Below are 7,343 nucleotides of genomic sequence, written 5' to 3'. Positions count from 1 at the left end.
ACAATACCTTGTCCTTGTGGATTATACGGCAAACTTGTAAGATGAGTCACAGCCATCTGGCTACAAAATTGTTGAAATTTTTGTGAGGTATAAGCAGGTCCATTATCTGTCTTTAAGAACTTTGGTTTACCCCATGCACTCCAAGCCTCCAAATAATGTTGGATGGCATGTGAGGCCTTTTCTCCAGATAAGGGAGTGGCTGCAATTACACCCGAACAGGTGTCAATGGATACATGTACATATTGCAGCTTACCAAAGGAGGAGACATGGGTAACATCTATTTGCTTAATAGAAGGAAGGGAAAAGGCAAACCTAGGCCTATCTTGAGAATGTAAAGGTATGGAAAAGAAACAATCTTTAATATCTATTATCATTAAAGGCCAATGTTTTGGGAGTGCCGTGAGAACCGGTAGGCCACCTTGTATAGGGCCAAGCAAATGCATTTGTTCATTGATGGCTCTCAAGTCATGCAACAATCGCCATTTTCCTGATTTCTTTTTAATCACAAAAATGGGGGTATTCCAAGGTGAAGTAGAGGGTTCTACATGACCCAATTGTAGTTGTTCTCTAATCAATTGGGTAACAGCTTCTAATTTTTCGGAGGTAAGGGGGCCATTGAGGAACCCATACCGGATCCTCCGTTTTTTAAGTATGGGCCGTACTGCCTCAATGGCGCTTAGGAAAAGCCCAGACCCTGCCTTTCTTTGGGTCCAAGCCTTCTCGCTCATCATCATCTGAAGTCTGGGGGCTATCAATGTTAAGAGCCTCAAGGTCTTCTACAGGGTACAAGCTTGCTCCCCTTTTCTTAATATTAGAAGGCATAAGGGAATGAAAATCTGAAGGTTTGTGGGTAACAACTCTCCCACTGTGCAGCATACCGGGAGGTCCTTTTTCCTTAAGGGGGGAATATCTTTTCCTGCGCGCGCCCATCCTCTCGCTCTGTTCGGCTTCTGATAGTCTATCCTGGACTTCACTCAATGCCTCTTGTCCCGCAGCGATAGCGGGCCTACAACTCTCATCTTTTAAACAATTTTGTACCATCGTCCAAATGGCCATGGTCCCGGGCCCGAGGTCTCCGGCAGTCTGCACACGGCCTAAATCTCTACCCAATTTTTTTCATGAGGATGGTGAGAGAGACCCAGAGACCGCAAACCAAGGGGCAGCACGCTCTACCTCTTTTACAAAACGCTGTAAGATGCAGGCGGGCAATTCTAAATCTCTCTGCTTAAGAATTGACTGCAGGGCTGCAATGGTTGAGTGTGAAGAGCCCATCACAGTGATGTAATGCCCGAGGCTTATTTACGTTGCAGCACAAAGTGAAACTGAAAGGCGAGTAAGCACAAAACTAACACCAGCCCTGTTGGACACAAGAGGATATTAAGAGAAAGAGAATAAAAACTGCACTGACAAAGACCAGAGCCTCTATGGACCCTTCCCACAGCCGTGGAAGATTTAAACCAAATTTAAAGAAAGATCCAGGGTCAGACATACCTTGCCGAACTTATCTCCCTGCAGTTCTGGATCCTCCCTGCCCAGAGACAGGGGATCTTCGCTGGTGCTGATGATGGAGTTCCCGGGTTTTGGCACCAGATGTCCCGCGCAACCGTCTCGCCAGCAAGAACGACATGGCACACAAAATAGGATTCTTCTGCGGTAAGGCTTTAATGCTCTCGAGAGGCAGAGCATAAGCTTACATCAAGTAGAAGCGAAGACCACGAACTATCTAGCCTGTCCCCTTATATTGGAATCAGTCCTCGCCTTGGACGTGGAGCCCCCTGATTGGTTGAAACTCATCAGGCCCTATGACGCCACGGGAGAGGCAGAGCTCAAGGAGTGGAAAGTTACCCAGCACGTGCGCACATGACTTGTTTACTGCTAACTCCAGCCGGATGTCAGCGCCATCTTGTAATGGAGAATGTGCAGGCAGCACCCCATAGGGGTGGAGGTAGATGAGACTCCTCCGAAGCCCATCAGGAGGTGTTGGCCATGCTGGATGTGAACTTTTTGGTGAGCGGCTCTCTTGACCCACTTTTGCTCTCACAAGAACCTCCAAGCCATGCACAGGTGAAACTTTGCTTTGTTGATGCCCTGTTAGGTCGCTCAGTCTTACAAAATCCTGAACATGGGTGTGACTTCTGCAGTTCACACCTGTCAGGCAGGCATCACATCCTGTACCTACAGAAGTCAGTGTTGCTTCCTGTCCCGTGGAGCTGGGAGGCCGCTTGCCAGGACCTGAGAGACAAGGCCACGTGATTCGTTGAGAGATGAAAGTTGTTGCTGAAGGCAGTGAGGGAGACACTGTTCCCAACCACTGTCCTCTGGGCCTGCATTCTTTCTTCATACTACATGTGACATTTAAAGTACACGTAGCAGGACTCTTGGTTGAGTAAGTACAGGACTATGACTAGTGAGAGATCTGTCACATTTGCAGTTTTGTGGAGATCAGGATCAGCCTTATTTCAGTCGTTCAGGAAAGTATGCCCATGGCAAACACCAAGTCTCAGGACTTAAATGTGAGTGACAACAAAAATGTGGTCAGAACGGGATGGGTTCGGTCACCTGGATAATCCAGTTGAAGGTGAGCACTGACCAGTTCTGAAGTCTGCATGGACTTCAGTCCTCAAGGAGCCGGCTCAAGCCTGACTTTATGAATGGACGAAGTCTCCTGGAATTCAGGAGGTTGTTAGAAATTCCTGTAAGCGTCTTCTCCGTCCAGGCTGACAGAAGTCTCTGAGGTGACATCTTCTCCATTGATAACGTCACCTGGCTTTACCTTTCACTCACTTAGATCTCCATTGACCAGGATCTCGCTGTAGAACGCTAGTTCTGAATTTAGTAACCATTTGTACGATTCTCTGAAAGTGTGTAATGTAATGCTTTTCTTTAGCAAAAACAACTCTGACGGATCTGCCCTGCCCTCATTTTATAAAGTGATAATTGATCCCCCATCCCCCGAACAGAACTTAGATTAGAACTAATGGGAATGTCTTTAGATGAGAAAGCCAACGGCTTTAGTCATTTTATACTATTGATTTTTTTATAGTTCCATTTATTAATCCTCGATTCAGAGAATTAACAGTTGTAGGCACAAGGAAAGTTCTGCAATAAAAGGCCAGATTTTACAAACAGATTTAGTATGTGTTCATTAAGATGAGTTTTACAATCACTCTGTAATTTAGCAAAAATGCTCCAAGAAGGAAGCAGGAGGAATTGAACAGAAGTTTCCATGCTAGGGCAGTGGCTTTCTGATGGCCACAGCAAATGCAGGAGAGCTGAAAAATGCAACATTCCCAAGATTGACATTACTATCACTCAGGAATATACCACTGTTTAAAATCCTAACGTCCAAAGGACCTACGGGGCAGTTCAGGAACCGTGGCGCTCCTTACTGGGGTCAGCAGTCGGTGGAGCTGATTGTCATCGGCGCTCCAGAGCCCACTGACGTGTCCTCAGATGAAGTCCACACAGGATCGGTGTGACAGAGGTGAATGGAGAGCTCCCCTCCACCTTTGTAGGACGGGAGAGGTCAGAGGCACCCGGACAGAGGGCTTTCCCTCCAGTCAACTTTCATGCCAAGTCCTTTTTTACCATCTGGTTTTCTTCATCTAGGGAGGCTACCTAATTCTACCCAGTCCTGGGTTTTTAGTTACCATATTTAAAAGGCCTCTATACCGATGTTTTATCCTTTAATGGAGGTGGGCCGTACACTTTTCATTGACTTTTGATGCCAAGTCCTTATATTTTTATGGAATGGCAAGTACTTGTTTTATAAGATACAGGACAATATTTTATACATGGACACATAAGATTCCCATTAGTTCTAATCCAGGATCTATTTGGGGGAAAGTGAGTTGGATCAAATGATGGTTGACAAGGGGATAAAGGATGTTTTCCTAAGCCAGAGCGTTAGTTAACTGTCAGTTTATTAAATAGATTTAAATATTTATTCATTAAAACGTTTCACTGATACAGAGGCCATGGAAGAATGCTGCTCATGGCCCGGCCTGTCTTACAGAACCCAGGATCACTCGCCCAGGGACAGCATCACTCACTATGGGCTGAGCCCTGCCCCCATCACTGAGAAAACGCCTTTCAGGTCGATCTCCTGGAGGCGTCTCCTCAACTGAGGTTCCTTCCTTCTCTAATGAGTTGACACACGTCCTTTAATGTGATTGGACGATAGATGAACTAGCCTTAAAACACGTCCCACAGTACTTCCTGCACTGCATCACCTTCCACACTCAAGCTCGGCTCCGTCCGTGCTCAGATGACCCTTGTTTAGCCACGTTCCCCTAAGAAGAGGGGTTAGTACCACATTCAGGCAGGAGCAAGGCTAGATGCCAGAAACCTCCTGGCTAAACCCCCTTGTGAAGCACGTAGTAAGATGAAGACTTGCAGAGCTTAGAAAACCCAGAGGGATTTGCAGCCAACCTGGGCAGGGTGGAGTCTGAATTGGATAGAACCCTGTTTAAGAAAGTGTCAGCTTTCCAAGACAGACATTAAGGCTTCATGTCAACCTAAGTATGAGCGCCTGCAGAAAGATAGTATTTCTCTACTCTGCCCGAGACATCTGGACAGAGAGGGCCAAGTAGTTTTGCAGCCTTGCTGGCTGCTGTTTGGGGCTTCACCTTGGAAGAATGTGAGTCTCAGATGGGCACCAGTAAAACAGATGGTCAGCTACCACCGAGGGCCAGCTTTTTACTAGGCTAACGGCCAGCAAGCTTCAGTGAACGTCTTTCACATGAAGGAAGCGTTAATAGGGCCCCTGAAGAGACAAGCATTTGCAACCAGGCCATTTGGATCACAAGGAACAAACCTGTAGTTCCAGATTTAATTGCTTTTGCTACCTTTGGGCTTCGATTCCAAAGTGAATACCGATTGAACCCTCACAGACAGTGGCTTTGAGAAGACGGTTGAGTGGGGGCTTCAGTTGCTCTTCACAGGCTCCTGGAACCGTTCTCCAGCGCCCCCGACTGCACTAGATCCACGCAAATGGGTGCTTTGAAATTGTGATGCCCTTTGGCTTCTGCAGCAGTCACAGAACTGAAAGGAGTCCAGCTCTTTAGAGGGAATTCAAATCCACATAATCCAAATAAAATATTTGGATAGCTTGTTAAAGGAATATTACCGGCGATTTTTCCCATCAGTGCGCTGTTAGCCACAAGGGGTGGAGGCAGAGCCAGGAAATCATGCAGAAATGTGAATGCCTGTATTCTTCAGAAAGTTGACCTAGAAGTCTAAACTCTGCGAGTGCTGAGTAAGCAAGTCTGTACGCCAGTCTGCACCGTGCCACCTTTGCCCTCAACCCTCTAGGCTGCGCTTGTGTCCCAATGTTGAGCATCCAGAGCAGTCTGTAAGATGAGCCTGGGATGCGTGTGTAAGTGAAGCAGCCCCCCACTGTGGAGCCCCACTCCAGTGAACGAAGGTGGAGAAAATAAAATCATAACATTGAAGTTAAACCTTAGTTATACATAGTTACTTGGTAGTAGTTAGTACATATATAGACTTCATGTGAGGTCCCTCAGCTGTTAACATAATAGTCCTACAAAACCCTACACCCTAGAACAATTTTTTATTCATGTATGCATGAGATAAATGGAGTTCTGCTGACTGTCACTGGGCTCAGTGGGGCACTGTTATACCATTTAGCCTAACTCCAAGTCTTGTCCAAGTGTCCCTGGTTATCCTTGGGTCTGTGTCAGGGAAAAGCAGGAAGGCACATAAGCAAGACTCGATGGGCAAGCTTGTCAAACCACTGCTCTATTCTATATTCTAGCAGACATGGGCTGGTGTGAGTGAAGTCGTGGGCTTGGGAGGTCTCATGGAATGGGAGGAATGGAAGGGCTGCATGTTTTATGTTTTATCTACCCCAAATGGCAAGAGAGCTAAGAGGCATCTGGAATGTCACAAGTAAGGCATAGTACAGTGCAGGAAAAGATTTGAGCAAAAGCTTCAAGGAGGAACATTATCTTGGGAACGAGAACCGAAGGCATACAGGAGTGGCTAGTGCAAGCATCCTAAGGCAAGGGCACGCCCAGCATCTTCATAGAACTACGTATAGAACAGAGGTTAAAATGGCCGGCCGTGGGGCAGGTGGTGGCCAGAGAGTTGAGATGAGGAGAGTTGTAAAGCCTTTGAAAAGACAGGAGAGAGCCCGTCTTGGAAAGAGTGTGATGGCTAAAGGATCAATAACTAGCTAGAGAGAAGCCAGAACAGGAGCAGAGAGCAGTCAGAAGTGAAGAAGCTACCTTGTGCCAGGCAGGGGGAGAAGACAGTGGGTGGACGGTGCAGGGTTAGAGAGTAAGACAGGCTAGGGGATGGGAAAAATAAGGTGACTGTCTCCACCTCAATCTATCCTCATCCTCTCGGTACCCAGTAGCCCCCCTAGATCTCCCTTCCACAGTGTACCATTAGCAGGAGATAAGGAAGAGCAGGAAACAGTTTGATCAGGCCCTGCCAGGGGTCCGGGCAAGGTGTGTCAGCAGGATCTCCCCACATAGGGCCTTGCGCACAGTGGGCTGTGCCTGACTCTGAAGTGGTGCAGGCTCCTAATCCTGGAGGGAGCTGGGTAGCATAGGTGCAGCCAGAGGCCAAAGCAGCGGCGGCCACACCCACTTACCCAAAAGTGGCCTGTGTTAGCATAGAGTTGGCACCATGTGCAGACTGTACAGTGCAACTCAACTATGGTTTGTGTGTGTGTGTGTGTGGTATGTGTGTGTGTGGTATGTGTGTGTGGGTGATGTATAATGTGTGTGGTTGTGGGTGTGTGTGGTTGTGTGTGTGTGATGTATATGTGTGTGTTTGTGTGTGTGTAGTTGTGTGTGTGATGTATATGTGTGTGTGTGTGTGTGTGGTATGTGTGTGTGTGGGTGAGGTATAATGTGTGTGGTTGTGTGTGTGGGGGGGTGTGTGTGTGATGTATATGTGTGTGTTTGTGTGTGTGGTTGTGTGTGTGATGTATATGTGTGTGTATGTGTGTGTATGTGTGTGTGCTGTATATTATGTGTATGTGTGTGTGTATGTGTGTGTGTGTGTGTGTGGTATGTGTGTGTGATGTATGTGTGTGTGGTTGTGTGTGTGTGTGGATGTGTGTGTGATGTATATGTGTGTGTTTGTGTGTGTGTGATGTATATGTGTGTGTATGTGTGTGTGTATATGTGTGTGTATGTGTGGTTGTGTGTATGATATATGTATGTGTCTGTATGTGTGATGTATATGTGTATGTGTGATATATATGTGTGTGTATTGTGTGTGGTTGTGTGTGTGTGGTTGTGTGTGGTTATGTGTGTGGATATATATATGTCTGTGTATGTATGATGTATATGTGTATGTGTGATATGTCT

Source organism: Micromys minutus (assembly GCF_963924665.1).
Source record: "Micromys minutus genome assembly, chromosome: 33".
NCBI lineage: Eukaryota > Metazoa > Chordata > Mammalia > Rodentia > Muridae > Micromys > Micromys minutus.
The sequence above is the reverse complement of the archived record's forward strand: the minus strand, read 5'-3'. Positions refer to the sequence as shown.